This window comes from Canis lupus, chromosome 4 (assembly GCF_048164855.1).
Source record: "Canis lupus baileyi chromosome 4, mCanLup2.hap1, whole genome shotgun sequence".
Taxonomy (NCBI): domain Eukaryota; kingdom Metazoa; phylum Chordata; class Mammalia; order Carnivora; family Canidae; genus Canis; species Canis lupus.
Genome location: NC_132841.1, coordinates 60,590,053 through 60,612,010, shown reverse-complemented (window position 1 = coordinate 60,612,010; position 21,958 = coordinate 60,590,053). Strand labels below are relative to the sequence as shown.

The 21,958-nt window shown below is 39.6% G+C and overlaps 1 protein-coding gene across 1 annotated transcript in view; it reads right to left on the bottom strand.

The window, feature by feature from the left end:
* Nucleotides 1–21,958, bottom strand: part of SH3TC2 (SH3 domain and tetratricopeptide repeats 2) — a 102,286-nt gene that overhangs the window by 74,309 nt on the left and 6,019 nt on the right. The window lies entirely within an intron of this gene.

Here is a 21,958-nt window from a genome sequence, read left to right as displayed (position 1 = left end):
AGAGGGTAAGTAAAAATAATAGATTTGTTAAATAAGACTTCTATTTCTTTAAAGGTTTCATATGTTCAGGTCTTTCTTCCCAATCCTTCTTTCTGGATTAATTTCCACTTCATCTAACTGTTAAATTTTATAGAATGAAAACAGTAAATAAAAATATAAGAATATATTGGGACACCTGGGTGACTCAGTGGTTGAGAGTCTGCCTTTGGCTCAGGGCATGATCCTGGGGTGCTGGAATCGAGTCTTGCATCAGGGTCCCTGCAGGGAGCCTGCTTCTTCCTCTGCCTGTGTCTCTGCCTCTCTCTGTGTGTCTCTTATGAATAAATAAATAAAATCTTTAAAATATATAGAGAGATTAATAAAATAAAAAGCAAATAATATATAAAGGGGGAAATAATAGTAATAAATGATAAAATTAATGAAACATTTCTGTTTCAAAAGCTCATTTTTGGGATGCCTAGGTGGCTCAGTGGTTGAGCGTCTGCCTTCGGCTCAGGGTGTGGTCCTGGAGTCCCGGGATCAAGTCTCGCATTGGGCTCCCTGCGTGGAACCTCCGCCTATGTCTCTGCCTCTCTCTCTCCCTCTCTCTCTGTCTCTCATGAATAAATAAATAAAATCTTTAACAACAACAACAAAAAAGCTAATTTTCTAGATGCTGTTGCTGTAGAACTAGTTACTGCTTGCTATTGTGACAAACACGTTACTTTCCCATGTGCAGATCAAAAATCTGCATCTGGGGTGATTTCACTCTCCGTGTACTGTCTATGCAGTCAGCAAAGCCTTCCAAGGTAGATACATCAGCACAGGGAGGGAGCCTGTGGGAAGAGGAAGACCAGCAAAAGCCAGAAACCTGACACCAAATCAAAGGAAAACAGACTAAGAGTGACACCCAGTGGCCAGACCACCTGCATAGCGCACAGGATGATTACCAGGACCTCCATCCTCTCTCTGGCTGCTGATTGTAGCCAGGCTGTTTGTGGGTTTTTTTCTCTCATTGCTGTGTTTTGGGGAGGTCTATGATCTAGAGCATGCTTTGGGGGAAGGTGCGATGAGTCAGTTCCCCTCTCATTTCTTTCTTCCACCTCTCCCTCTCTCCTGGCTCACTTTCCCCTTCTCTACCCAATGTGCAGTCTCTGGTGATGGGGTCCCACAGGTGACCAGGTGGAGAGGCCAACTGAAGACACTGTGGAAATAAAGAGAAGTTCTCATGCTACCAATATGTCCCCTACAACTAAGCCATCCAAAATGTGACAAATTAATATAGTGGTACTGACTTATTGACATTCAGGGAGGAGACATAAGATATTGGAGTGCTACTGAAGATAATCCATTTCATCACAAAAAAGGCCCTGATGAAATTAGACTTGGTTAGATCCACCTCATTTCTGCAAACAGAGATGTGGGCATGTTTCTATACTCTCTAGCAACAGCCAACTTGGAGATTATGCTAAGGATATGCTGGCTGAGATGCAGAAGCCCATAAGAAAATTATAAAATCTGACACCTGTCCCACCATCCAGTTAAAATGGTCTCTCAAAACTCACCACCAATAATAGCCACAAAATAAGAACTAGAACATACTGATCATACACACAATGTGTCAGGCATCCTCCTAAGTGCCTTATCTGCATTAGCTCATTTAGATTCATGACAATCTTGGGACACTTCGGTGGCTCAGGGGTTGAATGTCTGTCTTTGGCTCAGGGTATGATCCTGGGTCTGGGGATTGAGTATCACAGGGATTGAGTCCTGCACTGGGCTCCTCGCAAGGAGCCTGCTTCTCCCTCTGCCTGTGTCTCTGCCTCTCTCTCTCTTTCTCTCTCTCGAATAAATAAATAAAAATCTTTTAAAAAATAAAATAAATTCATGACAATCTTATTAGGCAACTACTAATATTATACACATTTGACAGATGAGAAGATTGAGGCATAGGAAGAGAAATTAACATATCCTAAGTCATGCAGCTGGTGAACTGATGGAAGCACAGGGTGTCCTCACATGGCCCCCAAATACCTTCCAGGCAGTTTGGACCTTAAAGGATATAGATGATTCTAGGCAAAATTGTGAGGGAGGGTATAAAAAGTAGTGGGAAAGAAATGGATGAAGACTTGGCAGTCAAATGTGCAATGTATGTTTGGCAGATAATACAGAGTCCATATAAACTATGGCCAAAAAAAAAATTATGTGGAATGGAGCATTATGAGTCATGATGATAGAGGGTGGAACATGGCAGGCAGATTGTGCTGCATTTTGTATGTCAGCCTGAAGAGATTTAAATTAACCTTGTAGGCAGTGGTGAGTGATGGAAGATTTATAAACAAGTAAATGTCATAGCCAAAATTAATGTCCTTACAAAGATGTATTTGGTCGTGTTGTCTAGACCATATGCAGATGAAGTATGAGTTTAAGCATGGGTCATATTCTTCCAGAAATTTGGTCTGTCTCAGTAAATGCACCATGTACATGAAAAAAACTATCTATTCTATGGTGATCGGATATAGTGTTCTCTAAATATTGATTATGTCAAGATGGTTATTTTTTCAGATGACCTTTGCTTTTACTGACTTTTTGTGTTCTTTCAATTGTGTGTGCTTTTTTTGTTGTTGTTCTTTTAATTACTGAGGGTCTAAAACCCCCAACTGTGACTGTCCAATTTATATTTCTCCCTTTAATTCTTTCAGTTGCTTCTTTGTATACCTGAAGGACCTATCATTGAGCCCATACAGGAATGATTGTATATCTTTTCATATACAACAGTCACTCCAGCCTTCTTGTGTTTACAGTTAACATAGTATCTTTTCCAATCCATTTGCTTTTAATCTATCTTTATGTTTAAAGTGTATTATCTCATGAATAGCATTCATTCATTAGGTCTTACCTTTTTTTAGTCAGGTATAACAATCACTCCCTATTAATCATAGAGTGTTGTTTTACAATCTTCTGGCCCCCCTGGTATGTGATGAGAAATCAGATCTCTTTGGAATTGATATTTTATAAAGAAAAAGTATTGGGGACACTAGTTAAAGCTGATAAGAAAGAGTCTATTCAAGAAGGGACTATTACAATAGGGTTTTGCAGTAGGGGAGAGAGATCAGGCCCAACTCCAAATACAACAAAGAAAGTGAAAATTTATAGCCAAATAGTAGGGCAGGTAAATGGAAAATTACTAAGACAAAGCATCAGGGATAGGAGGATTCTTGTTAGGCTTGCTCAACAGAATTCTTATTGAAGGCAAGCCAGAATGATAAGATATTGAGGGTAGATGAGGAATTTGATCAGACATCAAGGGTGATGAGATACTCAGTATGGATTTTTTGCTAAATTGACTCAGGAGGATTCTCCATAACCCATTAGGTGGACCAAGAACAGAGCCTAAGGTTGGAACCTAGTCAGAAAGAAGACTCAGAGGAACTTGATTCAAGTCTGGTCAAAGTAGAGAGTGTCATATTCTACTGTATGTCATGTATCTTTTCCCCTAGTTCTTTCAATATTTTCTCTTTACCTTTGGTTTTCAACACTTTCACTATGATGTGACTAGGTATAGTTTTCTTCTCATGTATCTTATGGAGCTTCTTGAATTTATACCTCTGAGAAGATGTCTGCCCCATTCTATCTCCCCTCTTATTGGAGGAGTCCAATTATGTGGGGAGTCTTTAATGTTAGACCTTTTGATATTGTCTTCCATCTCTCTGAGGCTCTGTTGATTTTTTAAAACTTTTTTCAAATAGTTTTAGGTTTACAGCAAAATTGAGAAGATGATACAGAGATTTCCTACATACCCACTACCCACTCCCATATGCACAGCCTCCTCCATTAATATGACTCACCAGAATGGTACATAATTCACCAAGGATGAACCCACATTGACACAGCATAATCACTCTAAGTCTATAGTTTTAGGATTCATTCTTGTCATTGGATATGTTATGGCTTTGGACAATGTATAATGACATAGAGCCATCATTATAATATCATACAGAATATTTTCATTGTTTTAAAAATCCTCTGTGCTCTGCTTATTCGATCACAACCCCTCCCCCATAACTGTCTCTATCTGCTTGCCTTTTCCAGAGTGTCATAGAGTTAGAAACATACAGTATATAGCCTTTTCAGAGTGGTTTCCTTCACTTAGAAATACACATTTAAGGTTCCTCCATATCTTTCTATGGCTTGATAAGTTGTTTCTTTTTAGCATTGAATAATCATCTGTTGTCTGGATGAGCCACAGTTTACTTATCCTTTTACCTACTGAAGGATGTCTTGGTTGCTTCCAACTTTTGGCAATTATGAATAAACCTGTTATGAACATCCATGTGCAATTTTTTGTGTGAACATAAATTTTCAACTACTTAAACACCAAGAAGTACAATCACTGGATCTTATAAAGGTATATTTAGTTTTTAAGAAACTACCAAACTGTATTCCAAAGTGTCTGTATCATTTGAATTTCTACTAATAATGAATGAGAATTCCTGTTGCTGCACATCCTCACCAGCATTTGGTGGTGTTAATGTTCTAGATTTTCATCATTCTAATAGGTATGTAGAGGTATTAATTTGCATCTCCCTGATAACAAATGATGAGGAACATCTTTTCATTTGTTTATTTCCTTCTGTATATCTTCTTTGGTGAGGTGTCCATTAAGGTCTTTGGCCTATTTTTTAATTGGGTTGTTTTCTTATTGTTAAGTTTTAATAGTTCTTTGCAAATATTGGACACCAGTCCTTTATCAGATATATTCTTTGCAAATGTTTTCTCCCAGTCTATGGCTTATCTTCTCATTCTCTTGACATTGTCTTTCCCAGAAGCAGTTGTCTTGTTTTGTTTGGTTTTAATCTTAATGAAATCCAGTTTAATCAAGTATTTCTTTCATAGATCACATCTTTGGTGTTGTTTCTAAAAAGGCATGACTATACCCAAAGTCATTAGATTTTCTCCTGTTATCTCCTGAGAGTTTTATAGTTTCATATTTTACATTTAGGTCTGTGACCCATTTTGATTTAATTTTTGGGAAGGGCATAAGATCTATATCTAGACCAGACACAGGTCTAGTTGTCCAATTATTCCAGCACCATTTGTTGAGAAGACTATCTTTGCTCCATTCTTTTGCCTTTGTCCCTTTGTCAAAGATCAGGGGAGTCTATTTTCTGGACTTTCTATTCTGTTCCATTAATCTATTTGTCTATCCTTTGCCAATACCACACTGTCTTATTACTGCCGCTTTATAGTAAGTCTTGAAGTCAGATAGCATCAGTCCTCCGATTTTCTTCTTCTCTTTCAATATCATGTTAGCTATTCTCAGTCACTTGCCTCTCCATATAAATTTCAGAATCAGTTTGTCAATATCCATAAAATAACTTGCTGAGATTTTGATTGAGATTGCATTGAACCTATAGATCAAGCTATAGACAGCTTAGCAATATTGAGTCTTTCTATTCATGAACAAGGACTATCTCTCCATTTATAGAGTTCTTCTATGATTTCATTAATCAGAGTTTTATAGATTTCCTCATATAGAGTTTGTACATATTTTGAACCCACTCGGTCACGGTATATAAGTCTTTTTCTACTCTTTTGGATTCAACTTGTTAATATTTTGTTGAAGATTTTTGAATCTATGCTCATGAAAGATTTTGGCCTGTAGTTTTCTATTATTGTAATGTTTCTGTCTGGTTTGGGTGTTAAAGTAATACTGGCCTCATTGAATGAATTAGGAAGTATTCCCTCTGCTTCTATCCTCTAAAAGAGATTTTAGAGCTTTGGTATAATTTCTAACATGAAAATCTAGTAGAATTCACCCATGAACCCATCTGGGTCTGATTCTTTGTTTTAGAAATGTCTTAATTATTAATTCAGTTTTTTTAATAGATACGGGCCTATTCAGATCATCTATTTCTTCTTGTATGACTTTGGACAGATTGTTCATGTCAAGAAATTAGTCCATTTTGTCTACACTATCAGATTTGTGGACATAGAGTTGTTCAAAGTATTCCTTTATTCTCTTAATTTCTATAGGATCTGTAATAATGACCCCTCTTTCATTTCTGATGTTAGTGATTTGTTCCTTCCCTCTTTTTTTCATCTATTTTATTTTTTTCTCTATTTTATTGATCTTTTCAAAGACCAGTTGTTTGTTCCATTGATTTTTCTCTATTGATTTCCTGTTTTCAATTTCATTGGTCTTGCTCTAATTATTATTTCTTTTCTTCCATTTACTTTGGATTTCATTTGCTCTTCTTTTTCTAGTTTCCTAAGGTGCCAACTTAGATTATCAATTTTAGATCTTTCTCTGTTTTTCATACATTCAATGCTATAAATTTCCCTCTAAGCACTGTTTTCACTGCATTCCACAAACTTTGATAAATTATTTCAATTTCATGAATTCAAAATATTTTTAAAATTTTTATTGAGATTTCTTCTAGGATCCATGTGTTATTTAAAAGTGTGTTGTTTAGTCTCCACATATTTTGGGATATTCCAGTTATCTTTCTATTATTACTTTCTAGCTTGATTCCACAGTAGTGTGATAGCAGAAATTGTATGATTCTGTTCTTTTAAATTTGTTAAGGTGTTTTTTAAAATTAAAAAAGAACTATACCTAATATTAAATATAATCATTAAAAAAAATCAAACCAAAAGAAGGCAGGAAAGAGGAAAAAGGAACAAGGTACAAATGAGACCAAAAAAGTAATAATAATTGGGGTGTCTGGGTAGCTCAGTCAATTAAGCATCCAACTCCTGATTTCAGCTCAGGTCATGATCTCAGTATCATGAGACTGAGCCCCACATTGGCCCCATGCTGAGCATCTGGACTACTTTTTTAAAAAGTATATACACAGTGGTACCTAGCTGGCTCAGTCAGTGGGGATTGTGACTCTTGATCTCTGAGTTGTGAGTTTGAGCCCCATGTTTGGCGCAGAGATTATTTAAAATCTTTTTGGGACACCTTGAGTGACTCAGTGGTTGAGCATCTGCCTTCAGCTCAGGAGGTGATCCCTGGATCCTGGGATCAAGTCCCACACCGGGCTTCCCTGGGGAGCCTGCTTCTCCCTCTGCCTATGTCTCTGCCTCCTTCTCTGTATCTCTCATGAATAAATAAATAAGATCTTTTAATAATAATAATAATAAAATAAATCCTTTTTTAAGTGTATGTACCTAGCAACATAGCTTAAAATGCATGAAACAATAAGTAATAAAACTGAAAGAACTAATAAAATCTATTTTAGATTTTTCAACACTTCTCTCTCAGTAATTAATAGAACATGTAGACAAAAAAACACCCAACCATCACCACCAACAAAAATCAGTAAGGATACAGAAGATTTGAACAACACTTTTAATCAACTTGACCTAACTGACATTTATACAACACTGTACCAAAAAACATCAGAATAGACAGTCTTTCCAAGCACATATGGAACATTCACCAAGAACATATTCTGGGACAAAAAAACAAATGTCAAGAAATTCAAAAAATTGAAATCATCCAAGAATGTTCTCTGAATACAAAGGAATTGAATTAGAAATCAATAAAAGAGAAATATCTGGAAAATCCCCAGATATGTGCAAATTAAACAAAACACTCCTAAAGAACTCAAGGGATGAGGGAGAAATCACAAGGGAAATTAAAAAATAGTTTGAATGCAATGAAATCAACCTTTCAAAATGTGAGGATACAGCAGAAGCGGTGCTTGAAGGGAACGTTAGCACATTATATGCTTGTATGAAAGAGAAGACAGTCTCAAATCAGTTGTCTAAGCAGAGCAAACTAAACAAGCAAGCTGAAGGAGGAAAGAAAATACTAAAGATAAGCAAGAGCAGGAATCAAATAGAAACTGAACAAAGACATAGACATTTAAATTAAATGTATTGTGATAACCATTTCATGGTAAGTCAAAACACTATGTTATATGCCTTAATCTTCTACAGTGCTGTATGTCAATTAGATCTCAATAAAACTGGGGGGAAAATAGAGACTATCAATGAAACCAAACAGCTGTTTCTTTCAAAAACTAGTAAAAGTCCTCTGGGCCAACAGACAAAGGACACACTGCTTCCTGAGACACAGAAACAATCACCTGTGTCTGTACCATCCTTCCAGGGCTGACAGACCAAGGGACATGAGCCTCAACAGGGCTGGTTGGAGGCATCTCCTAACAGTGCCTTTTCTCCAGCTACCTAGCAGATACAGGAGGGAAGGAAACCCGGCTCAATGCACAATGCAGCCTTTGACATCAGGCTGCAGCAGGAGGCCCAGGCAGGAGGGGAGGGGCAGCCCAGCCCTCAGGACCCATAGTCCCTACACTGTCAGGCCTCTGACTGGGGAGCAGCACTCCTCCCTGCCTCTCTGCAGATTGCTTCAGGCCTATCAGGCTGTGGCACATTCCTCACATTCTAGGACTGAGATACACAGTTGGGTTCCTGTGGGGGAGGCCAGGGTGGAGGAGAAGGGCAGAGAGCATCCCAGGAATCAAGGCTGCTGTTGTTGTTTCCCCCTGGCTGACTTGGCCCGCACTGACTTGCCTGTCCATGAGAGAGCCATCCCCACCCAGCCTCTCTGTCTGTGAACACCTCCCCTGGGCGCAGCAGCTCACTGGGGCGCCAGCAGCATTGGTGAGCCAGCTCCTCACTGGTGAACGGGCACAGCCCCAGCCCCTGCTCCTAAAGCCTTGGTCAGAAGGAACCCAGGCAATCGCCTGCTGGAGCCCAGCACCTTACTGATGAGAGGATGCAGGACCAAGTCTGGTAAGGCTCCGAGTACATGCAAAATCTAGTGACAAAAAGCAAACCTCATCTGCTTCTTGGGTAAGTCAGCAGAGCAGAGGAATGCGGTTGACATAGTGAGCTGAACTTCAAAAGCCTCCCGTGAGATCTCACAAATGGAGTGGAAAAACTATGGGCTGAATCCAAATAAGACTAGACAGATTGATGACTAATTTAAAGACCACTAACAAATTACTTAAGGCTTCTTTGGATGCTGTTTTCTTTGTTTTATGGACGTATGGTTGACATACAATGTTATGTTCACTTCAGGTATACAACATAAGTGATTCAACAATTTTATACATTATGCAATGCTCACCAGGATAAGTGTAGTTGCCATCTGTCACTATACAAAGCTATTACAATATTATTGACTATATTTCCTATGCTGTACTTTTCGTCCCTGTGACTTCTTTATTTTATAACTGGAAGTTTATACCTCTGAATCCCCTTCATCTATTTTGCCCATCCCCCACCCTCTCTTCTCTGGCAATCACCACCAGTTTGTTCTCTATATTTATGAGATTGTTTCTATTGTGCATGTGTACATGTGTGTGTTCATTTTCTTTTTTAGATTCCACATAGCAATGAAATCATATGGTATTTGTCTTTCTCTGTCTGACGTATTTCACTTAGCATGATACTAAGTTCATCCACATTGTCAGGAATGACAAGATTTTATTCTTTTTATGGCCGAGGAATATTCCATTATATATGTGCACATATATATAATATACCACTTTATTGTTATATATATAATATATATATATAAAATATACCACTTCTTTATCCATTTATTTATCAATGGACAAGGGACGGTTTCCATATCTTGGCTATTGTAAATAATGCTGCAATAAACATAGGGGTGCTTATTTTTTTCAAATTAGTGTTTTGTTTTCATATTCTTGGGGTAAATACCCAGCAGTGGAATTTCTAGACCATATAGTATCTCTATTTTTAATATTTTGAGGAACCGCCACAGCTTCCCACAGTGGCTATGCCAATTTACATTCCCACCAACCATACACAAGGATTCCCTTTTCTCCACATCTTGGGTGCTATTTTCTGAACAGGTTCTTAGTCCAGTTCTTATTCTATTCCAGGTCAAAATTTGACAAAGTTTTGAATGAAGGCACATATTCACTCTTTCAAATAATACTGAATGAGCACCTACTCTGTGAGCACCCACTCATGTGGGCGCTAGTGACACTGTTGAGTAAAAACAGAGCCCCTGCCTTCACAGAATCCATAATCCATTGGAGACTTAGAGGTCAATTGAAGTGTCACATAAGTAATTATACAACAAGAGCTATAAGGAGGAGGAAGGAAAGCATGCGTGGTAAGAGCATATAAAAGAGGAGGAATCTAGGCAGGGAAATCAAAGATTTCCCTACAGAAGTGACTTTGCAGCTTAGTCTGCAGACTTAGCTGAAAACTAAGAGTTACTTAGTCTGAAAACTAAGTAAGAGTTACATAGACGAAGATAGGAGGGAAAAGAATTCCAGAGGGACCAGCATGTCCCTCAGGTCCTGTGCCCAGAGGGAATACGACTAGCCTAAGGCAATGAAAGGCCACTGAGCAGAGTGTGCAGAGAGCCAGGAGGAGCTGTATTTACTTGCTGGAATGTAAGCTCCATGAAGGCAGAGAATTTGTATTATTTTGCTCACAGCTGTGTGAGCAACTACAACTGTGTGCCTGCTACTGTGCCTTCTTCCATGCAGAAACTGAGAGATAGTGAATGAATGAGTGAAAGCTGACAGAGTATTAGACTTATGGGGTACAGGGACTATAGCAATGGTATAGGATTTTAGGCAAAGGGACATTGTGAACAGATTTCTCAGTTTTGCAGCTTCTCATTTCCTTAGAGATTTTATTATGAATGGATGTTGGATTTTAGTAAAATGCCTTATCTGCATCATTGAAATAATTATTTTTCTTTTCTTATCTGATAATAGGGTAAATTACATTGATTGATTTTCAGATGTTGAACTAACCTTACATCCTCCACTTGTTCATTATGTGTTATCCTCTTAATATATTGCTGGATTTGATTTGCTAACATGTTGTGAGGACTTTTGCATCTCTGCCCATGAGGTATATTTGGGCTTTAGATTTCTTTTCATGTAATGTCTTTGTCTGATTTTGGTATCGAATTAATATTGGCCTCATAAAATAAATTGGAAAATATTCTACCCTTTTCCATTTTTTGGAAAAGTTTCACTAGAACTGGTATTATTTCTTCCTTAAGTGTTTGGCAAAATTCACCACCAAACTTATATGAGCTAGGAGTTTTCACTTTTGGAAAGTTTGCAGCTATAAATTCAATTTTTTTTTCAATACACAGCATTACTCAGATTATATACCTTCCTTTTTAAAAAGATTTATTTATTTGTTTGTTTGTTTATTTTAGAGAGAAAAAGAGTGCATATGTGCACATGAGTTGAGGAGGGGCAGAGGGAGAGAGAATCCTCAAGCAGACTCCCTGCTGAGTGCAGAGCCCATTAAGGGCTTGATCCCAGGACCCTGAGACCATGACCTGAGCTGAAATCAAGAGTCAGGCACTTAACTGACTAGGCCATGCATATTCCCTATTATTTCTCTTGAGTGAGCTTTGGAAATTTTGTTCTTTCAGGCAATTTTTCCATTTCATGTAAGTTCCCAAATTTATTAACATAAAGTTGTTCATAATAATCCATCACTAACCTTTTAATTTCTGTAAGATCTGTAATAAAGCCTTTCTTTCATTTCTGATACTGATAACTGGTAGCTTCTCTCTTCTTTTTCCTTGATAAGACTGACTAGAAATTTATAAATTATGGTTCCATTGACTTTTCTCTATTGTTTTTCTGTTTTCTACTTTATTGATTTCTGTTCTCAATTTCCTTCCTTCAGCTTCCTTTGTGTTTAACCTGCTTTCCTTTTATAGTTTCTTAAGATAATAACTAAGATCATTATTGTGAGACTTTCCTTCTTTATAAGTAATTATTTCTATATATTTTCCTTTGAGCATTTCTTTAGCCACATGTTTTTATATGTTGTGTTTCCACTTGTTTTACTTAAAATACATTAGAACTTTTTTCATGATTCCCTCTTTGATCCACAGGTTATTTAGAAGTGTATTTTTAAATTTCTAATTATTTAGAATTTTTTGCTCTTTCTTTTATTCACTTCTAGTTTAATCCTATTATCATCAAAGAACATGTTTTATATTATTTACATTCTTATAAATTTGCAAAGATTAGTTTTGTGACCCAAAATAGGAATTACCTTGGTGAATGTTCCTTGTATATTCAAAAAGAATGCTTATTTTGCTATTTTTTTATCTTGCTATCGGGTTCTATACATATTAGTTAAGTCAGGCTAGTAGGTAGTGTCTTTCAGGTCATCAACCACAAGTTGGTTGATTGTGTTCTTAGTGTCCTTCAGTTCTTCTGGTATCTTTTAGGTCTTCTTCAGGAGTCAGTCCACAATCACAAATATGTATGCACTTAATAAAAGAATTAGAGAATATATAAAGCAAAATGATGTAATAAAAAAGAAAAAGACATATCCATAATTATATTTGGAGGCATCAATATTAATTAATAAAACAAGTAAATGAAGATAAATGGCCAGAGAAAAGAGTAGAAGAATTAGAAATTTGACTCATATTTCTGCATCATCATTAGCACATCATCATTATCAAACATTTATTGCCTCCTGGCATATTATATTTGACCATTAGAGGTTGCAGACTTCTTTGTTTACAAGAGCAAGCAGGTGAGTGAATAAGTGAAGTTGGCTGGCTGACACCTAGCTTTAGAGGGGATCAGGGAAACGACAGGAAGAAATACAGTCCTGATGCACAGGAGAGGACATATCCAGTCTAGGGTGAAAAGGCCCTGCTCAGCTGTTAAAGAATGAGAAACATGCTGTAAAATATGACCAAAACTTCTGTTTTGGCATAGAAACCAGAAATCCACATCTTCAAGTGAAATATCCCCCATTTCTTAACGTTGTAAAGGTAAATCAAAATAGTATTTGAAACATCGTGTGGGCCAATACTTTAATAAACTTGCCTGTAGGCTAAGTCCAGCCTAAGAGCTTCTGCCTTGCAACATTAGGTATAAATGCTAACTACTCCTCTTGGACAACTCCCTATTTAGTTGGAATCATGAGATATGCATTGGGTTATATATTTCATGGTGGATCCGTCGAGAACAAAGTGGGATATATTCAAACAGTTACGCATTCAACAGACATTCTTACCACCTGCCATATGTCAGGTGTTACTCTAATAGTGGAGTTTTATCAATGAAAACAGACGAAATCCTTGCCCTCAAGAATCTTATAATCTAGTGAGAGGATAAAGGTAGTGAAAATCACAAATAAATAAATAACATAATGATTATATGATAAACACTATTTTTTAAAAAGACTAATTGCCAGGGTAGAAGTGCTGCAATTTTATTAGGACAAAGAAACAGGACTGAGAAGGTTAACGACTGAGCAAATATTTAAAGACATGAGGGAGGGATCCATGGACATCCAAGAGAAGAGTATACCAAGAAAAGGGAAGAGCCAATGCAAAGGCCCTGGGGCAGAAGTGTGCACAGCATGCTAGAGAAAGACCAGGATGGATAGCTAAATTCGTTGTGGTACCAACTCTAATGTAGGGGGAGGCATACTTCCCACACTCCAATGAGCAATTCTCAGCCACGAGGGTGTCCAAGAATTCAACTCAATTCAGACACTGTATACTCAGAGACAGCATCAGATTCTATAGGTTAAAGGTTTGGTCCTGCAAGACCGTGCCCCACATGCACCAACTTCAGATGTCAGATGCAAACCCAGGTTATTACCTGTGCTCTGACCAACTGGCTATAAATCAGAGGTTCCCAAAACTTCCTCCTTGGGTTTGACTAATGTACCAGAATGACTCAGAGAACTCAGAGAAACCTTTTACGTATTAGACTGCTAGTTTATTATAAAAGATATAACTAACCTAGGAACAGCCAGATAGAAGAGATGCATAGGACAAGGTATGGGGAAAGCATAGAGCTTCCATGACTTCTCCAGGTACACCATTCCCCGCAAATCTCCAGGCGTTCACCAAACCAGAAGCTCTCTGAACCCTGTTCTCATGCATTACATAGTGGTGATTGATTAAATCATTGGCCATCGGCAATTGATTCAACCTCCAGACCCTCTCCTCTCCCCAGAGGTCAAAGGTGGGATTTAAAGTTCTATTTGTCTAATCACATAGTTGGTTCTCCTGGCAACTCATCCTTAGGTTACGTCCAAAAGTCACATCATTAACATAAAATAGACACCTTTATCACTTTCAACATTTCAGAAAATCCAAGGGTTTGGAGAGTTGTGAACCCCTCTCATATATATATGAGAAATATATTTTGATCATCCAAATAACAAACATATATTTTTCTTATAAATCACAATATCACAAAACTGTTGCTAGAACACCTCAAGCCCAGCTCAGGGATCGATCAAGATTAGGCAGGAAGCAGAGAGCGCCTTAAAAGGAGTAATTGAAGAGTGTTAAGTATAAAGACTCTTTAGGAAGCCTTGGACAGAAATAAGGTAAACCCGGAAGGTGAGGCCCTGGAGACATTTATCAATAGCACTCCTAGGCCAGCAGAGAGCAGGATTCCTGGAGCCTGAACAAGGAAGGCTGTAGGAGAGGGCGACAGAGGTAGTCTTTGGTAAAGGAACTGAGTCATGGCTAAGATCAGGCTTAGCGGGGAAGGAAACAGAGAGATAAATACCCCAACCTCTCTCAGCTCCCATCTGCCCATCCCAAACCAACACCTACCATCGACTGATTCAACCAGAAGCCAAACACTGTGGAGAAAGTTTGAAGATTCCTGGGATCAGTCTCCTGAAGAAGAGAGCAGGATGGAAAAGGCTGGAAAATGAATCTGGGGGGACAAGAAGAGAGTGTCCAGGACAGAGAGAGAACAGTAGGAGATAAGGTCAGAGAGGTGTGGTTTTGTAAAGCCTGATAGTCTGTTTCAAGAATGTTGGCTTTTGCTCTAAGTGAAACATGGAGCCACTGTGGGATTTTTAGCAGAATACTGATGGTTTGACCTCTATTTTGTAAAGAATCACTCTGGCTGCTAATAGAAATGGATTGTGTGTGATGGAAGGGCAGGGGTGGAGTCCACTGGCCCTGACTTGGACCACAGTGCTAACAGTGGAAGTGGTGAGAAGTGTTCTAATTCTAGATTTCCCAAGAAAATCTAAAAAGATTTCCAGATGGACTAAGAGTAGGATGTAAGAGAAAGGCAAGCATCAGGATGACTAATGTTTTGGCCTGAGCACCTACAAAGATCCAGTTGCCTTTAACTGAGATGGGAGGGCCTATAAGTGAAGCTAACTTAGCTGCATGGGTGGGTGGTGGACATATTAAATTTGAGTCTATTAGACATCCAAACGAAGATACTGAATAGACTCTTGAATATACTAGTTTGGAGCTCATAAGAAAGATTTGGACTGAAAATATGAATTTGGGAATCATCAATATCGAAATATATTGGAAATATGAGAAGGAAGAAGCACTACCACATGGAGAATCAAAGAAAGCTTCACAGAGGAGGTGGCATGTCATTTGCATCTTGAAGGATGGAATTTTGACAGCAGAAATAAGTGAGAAGAACATTCCAGATAAAGGAAAAACCACTTAGAAAAATGCTGGGATAAGAAATTGGAGGCAGATTTGGGGAAGGCTAGTAGAGTCAGGAAGTGCTGTAAGTTTGGTATTAAAGGAAGTCAAAGGCAGAAATGGAGCTAGAACATAGTCCCTCACTTTCAGCTCATTCATGCATTTGTCGTATACTCACCAAATATTTCTGGACCACCTACTTGGTCTAGGTGCTATACTGTGTTCTGAATATAATAAAAACACATATCAAGCAGTCATTATGCATTCGAAGGTGCAAAAGTCACCATCAATAAAATGAAAAGACAACCAATGGAATGGGAGAAATATTTGCAAATCAAATATCTGATAAGGAGTTATTATCCAAAATATATTTTTTTAAACCTCATACAACTCAATAGCAAAAAACAAACACTCTGATTAAAAAATCAGCAAAGGAACTAAATAGACATTTTTCCAAAGACAGACATATGATCACGAGGTACACAAAATGATGCTTGACATCACTAATCATCAGATTAATGTAAGTCAAAACCACAATGAGTTAACACTTCACACCTGTTAGAATAGTTGTTAGCAAAAAGGCAAGAGATAACAAGTGTTAGCAAGGATGTATAGGCAGGGAAGCTCTTGTGCCCTGTTCGTGGGAATGTAAATTGGTACAGCCACTATGGAAAACAGCATGACAGTTTCTCAACAAATTAAAAATACAATTACCTGCAATATGATCCAGCAATTCTGCTTCTGGATATTTACCCAAAGTAAATGAAATCACTCCTTAAAGAGATACCTGTACCCCATGTTCATTGCAGCATTATTTACTAGAGCAAAGACATGGATGGATAAAGAAAATGTGGGACATAAATATATAAAGAAAATGTGAGATATAAATATGAATGTGAGATCTATATAACTATAAATATTAGCAAATGTAAATATTTAAATATCTATTTTTCATGGAATAATATTCAGCCATTAAAAAAAGAAATCCTGCCATTTGCAACAATATGGATGGACCTTGAGAGCATTATGGTAAGTGAAATAAGTCACTCAAGAAAGACAAATACTGTATGATGTCACCTATATGTGGAATCTAAAAATCAAACTAATGGAAACGGAGAACAGATTGGTGGTTGCCAGAGGCAGGAGGTAGGGTGTAGGTGAAGCGAGTGAAGGTGGTCAAAAAGCAAAAACTTCCAGTTACAAGATAAATAAGTACCAGGGATGTGACATACAGCAGGGTGACTATAATTCACAATATACTGTATTGTGGGCACCTGAGTGGCTCAGTCGGTTAAGCGTCTGCCTTTGGCTCCGCTCATGATCTCAAGGTCCTGGGATGGATCCCCCACATCAGGCTCCCTGCTCAGCAGGGAGTCTGCTTCTCCCTCTCCCTCTGCCCTTCCCTCCTGTTCATTTTCTCCCTGACAAATTAATAAATTAAATCTTAAAAAAAATACTGTATTGTACATTCAAAAGTTGCCAAGAGAGTAGATCTTAAAATTTCTCATCACAAGAAAAAAAAAAAAACTTTTAACTACCTGAGGTGATGGATGTTAACTAAACTTATGGTTGCAACATATACATATAACAAATCATGATGTATTCAGATATAATTGACATGTAAAATGTCATATGCCAATTGTATTTCAATAAATCTGGAAACAAAAGTAATAAAAGATAGAAGAATATAATTTTTAAAAAACAAATATATTTATAGAACACCTATTTTCTGCTAGACACTCTTGAAGGCTCCAGGAGATAGAGCAATGGATGAAATAGACGGAGATCCACTCTCCTGAGGAATTTTCAGAATGAAGTTTGTACAACTTTAGCAAAGACCCACCTGGCAAATAGGTCCCTCCTGGAGACTCACCTACAGCCCTCGTCCAAGAGCCTCTCACTTCTCACCCACTTTCTACTCCACCTTCTACATCGAGTCTCCCAGAGGCCAGCTCTTTGCTTTTTATAGCTAATACTTTATTTCAAATTTGTCTTTTCATGATGAGAAGTCTTTTTATATTCTATGGATCCCTGGAATAAATTTTCCGTCAACAAAGTAAAAAGCAAAGGGAGAGGGATCCCTGGGTGGCTCTGCGGTTTAGCGCCATCTTCGGCCCAGGTTGTGATCCTGGAGACCTGGGATCGAGTCCCACATCAGGCTCCCTGCGTGGAGCCTGCTTCTCTCTCTGCCTCTCTCTCTTTCTGTGTCTCTCTTAAATAAATAAATAAAATCCTTAAAAAAAAAAAAAAAAGGCAAAGGGAGAGAAAAAGGGAAAAAGAACTTCATTGAATCCTCACAACACACCATCAAAGCTCTATTAACATCAGCCCTAGTTTAAGAAAGACAAGGGGCCAGGAGTCTGAGTCACTCGCCCCAGCTGAGTCAGCTAATAGGGCACAGCAGGGTCAGGGTTCGAGGCCGGGCAATGGGACTCCAGGGCTCCGTCCTTACTGCTCTGGTTAGTGCCTGTCACTCTGGCGGGAAGAGCCAAGCAGCATCTGTGGCCGGGTAGCCCTCAGAAGGTGCCAGATTGCCAAGCCGCAGGCGGGGGGTGGGGAGGTGTTCTCCAGGCTTTCCTCTGCGCAGATGTGAATGGTGCCCTTGCCAAGGGTCGGGGGAGGAACTGGGAGCAGCAGCTGGGGACGCGATGGGGCTGCTGACCCGCGGACCAGGCCGAGGTCATCGGTGACCGGCTCTGACCTCACCCAGGAGAGCTGATGTTCTTTCAACATGTCAGTTTCCTATTCTTTGGCTCCCGCAGCCCGCCTGGGGTCAAGGGCAGGCAACCGAAGCCTCACCCTGGAGGGCTGGCCTGCAAGTGTCCACTCCTACTCGTTCCCCTCCCGACCCACTTTAAAGAGAAAGAAACTGAGGCCCAGAAAGACTGAATCATTTCTTCAACACTTTTAGGCAGTTTTGTGCAAAGCCTCTATTAGAACTCAAACCTCAGGACTCTCCGGCCAGCGTGCTTCCACAGAACACGCTAGCACTCATCAGCTCAGGTTTTAAAATTAGGTTCTGTAGTGACCAGGCTGGGATAGGATGGTGTGTGTGCTCATGTGCGTGCATGTGAGGGTGTGGGCCAAGCGCAGGACACGAGCCCAGGACTGACACTCCCACCACTCCCAGGGAAAGGAATTTTTCTTCATTCCAGCTTATCTTTCAGGGAGATTCAGGTTTTCAGTCATCAGATCCAATGAAGGGCATGGGAAGGAGGAGCCCCAGCACCCAGTGAGTCCATGTCAGGTGTGTCTCCAGGGGACACCAGCATCTGGGCAACAAGAGGTCTGTGCATGGCTGGAAATAGTGAGAAATAGGGGGAACCTCAACACCATCCCCATGGGAGCCGTCAAATAACAAGGGTGTATTTAGTTGGTGGTGATAAAGAATGAAGTAGGTCTACATATCAGTCAAGGAAATATCCTCAAGATATATTATGAAGCGGGACACCTGGGTGGCTCAGCGATTTAGCACCTGCCTTCTGCCCAGGGTGTGATCCTGGAGTCCCAGGATCGAGTCCCACATCAGGCTCCCTGCATGAAGCCTGCTTCTCCCTCTGCCTATGTCTCTGCCTCTCTCTGTGTGTCTTTCATAAATAAATAAATAAATAAATAAATAAATAAATAAATAAATAAATAAATAAATAAAATCTTCAAAAAAGATATATTATGAGGCAAAAAGTAATGTGCATACAATGTGAACCCATTTATGTACAAAAGTAGATGCTAAATGACTTTGTGTAGAAAAAGGACCACATCGACCTGATGACTGCAGTCCATTTACTCCACAGATGCTTATGAGTCCCCTCTCTGGGCAGCGGGCACTGTGCTGGGCAAGGGCGTCAGCAGGAGGCAGAGTGGACACCATCCCACCCTCCTGTAGCCCAGGAATGAGGGGATGGGGGATGGAAAGCGCATTCTGTATTTTTTTAGTTACTCCGTTATCTGAAGTTTTTAACAACAATAATTTATTTGTGACTGTGTGGTTATAAATGCGTAAATTCATAAATAAAAAAGGAGGTGTAAGGAGAAGAGAAATTCATGGCTAAGTGCATGTGTCTAGATGCCTTAACCAGCAGGGGGCAGCACAGACAGCATCTGAGCTACAGAGAGACTCTGGTGACCTGTTTTATTCCTTGCAGACACAGTGATCACAAATAACAACCTGTGATTGTACAGGAGGTCTCTGTTTATAAAACTCATCCAAAGTCATCGACTCCTTCCATCCTTGCACCGTGCCTGTGAAGCAGCAGGCCTCTGTGTACGTGAGGAACACGTCAGCTGACTTCTCTGAGGTCTTATTTCTAATAGTTGGCAGAGATGAGTTTTCTCACATATGGGGGTGGGGGCGTGTGTGACAGGGAATACACATACATAGCTTCATCACTTAAAACTTAGAAGGCAACATAAACCAGAAACACAAACATGCACACACACACACACACGCACACACACACACCACAGAATAAAGTCTAGATGCTTCTAACCTACACAGAGTCGCTTTCCTATAGCAGTTAAGCAAACAAGCGGAACAAACTTATCATCCACACACTTTCATGCACAGTCGGCAAACATGAGAGAGAGAGAGATCCATTTAAATATAGAGGCTAGTTCTTCTGATTTCGTAAAGTCTATCTTAGTCCCAGAGACTATTATTTTTCAAACGTGAAAGTGCAAACAAGTCTCTTGGGAATTTTAATAAAATGTAGATTCTGATTTTGTAGGAGTGAAGGAGGGCCCAAGCATCCGTATTTTCTAGCAAGCTCCCAGGTGATCAATGGCTACTGGTCTACGGACCACCCTTTAAGGAGTAAGGCCATAGTCTCTGCCATTCCTTTCCCTGGATGGAGACCTCCACTTAGCATGAGATGGAAGCAACAGAGCTGCCAACCCCTCAGTTCCTTATCTTTCACTGTGTGAGCATCTCTCTCCACTGAGAGTAATTCCAGTGTTTTTTGTTTTGTTCTGTTTAATTCTAGTGTTTAAAGACTATGTTTTGTTCATACATGACTCTTAAACCAAGCCCATCAATTAACCTCAACTTCACCTGAAGAAACTATGATCATATCATAGCTCCAGGCTTCTGAGTCAATCCAAGGATTATGTTAGCTATTTTGAGATTTTGAGGTCCAATCCTCTGATTTGATGTGAGTCTCATGTATGCAACACTGTCACTGACTTAAAGCAAAGAAAGAATTTTTGTTTTATTGTCACTCAGTTCCCATGGTTCTCAACTAGGGGCAATTTGCCTCCTGGGAATATTTGATAATATCAGAAGACAATTTTGGCTGTAGCGACTGGCTACTACATTCCAGTGGGCAGAGGTCAGAGATGCTGCTAAAATTCCTACAGTCCACAGACCAGCCCCCACAACCAGGAATTATCCAGCCCAAAATGTCAATGGCACCAGGGTCAGGAAACGCCACCCTGTTCAGTCCATTCATACTGATCTATATCTTTGACAACTCATTGAATGGTTATTCATATACTGTCATAGACTCGGGCAAAGACAAAGATGACAGGCAGCCTTTCATATTGGACCTTAGAGGTCTTGCTTTCCATTACTCAGGGAAGTTGAGTGCCTGAGGGTCCAATGTTTTTTTGTTTTTTTTTTTTTAATTTATTTATGATAGTCACACAGAGAGAGAGAGAGGCAGAGATACAGGCAGAGGGAGAAGCAGGCTCCATGCACCGGGAGCCCAACGTGGGATTCGATCCCGGGTCTCCAGGATCGCGCCCTGGGCCAAAGGCAGGCACCAAACCGCTGCGCCACCCAGGGATCCCTGAGGGTCCAATGTTTGGCTTGAATTCCAACTCTGCCACAGACAAGCTGGATGGAGTGGACACGTTATGCAAAATCTCTCAGCTGTAACTCCCTCAGATGTCAAGTGACTAAAAGAGCCTTGAGGGCAGGGGTCTTTTTATAGCAGTTTCTATTTGGGACAGCAAAGTATATACATTCTCCTTGCATACTTGTGCGTTTGTTGAAGAAAAGAATACCTGGCTTGCTTATAATATAATCTTTTTTTTAGAACTCTGATGTTGACTGCTACTTTTTAAATCTTGATGAGAGGCTTGAATGTTAGGGATTATTATGATTGTCTGGCCCTTGTCCTAGCAGAGCCAGACTTGCGCCGCAGGATACGTACAGCATCCTATACTGTGTGCATATAGTACTGATAGTGGGAAAGACTGAAGGCTCTAGCATCAGATAGCCTGGGGGCAAATCATAGCTCCCCTACCTGAGCTTAGACATTTGATTCACTCTCCCTAAGCCTCAGTTTCTCCAGTTGAAAAATGGGGGTAATAACGGTTCCTATTTCACAGGGCACTTGGAAGAATTAAAGTTAAATGAACATAGTGCCTGGCGTACAGCAAGCTCTCAGTAAAAGAAGCCTTTATCATGCTTTTGGCCTGCAGCCTCCAAATCAAGGACACCTGCTCAGTTAGCTCTCCAAACAGAAGTAGAGACACAGTACTAAAATCAGAACCTGGCCCCAGAGACCAAGCTGACCCAGCTCCTTTCTGCTGCAT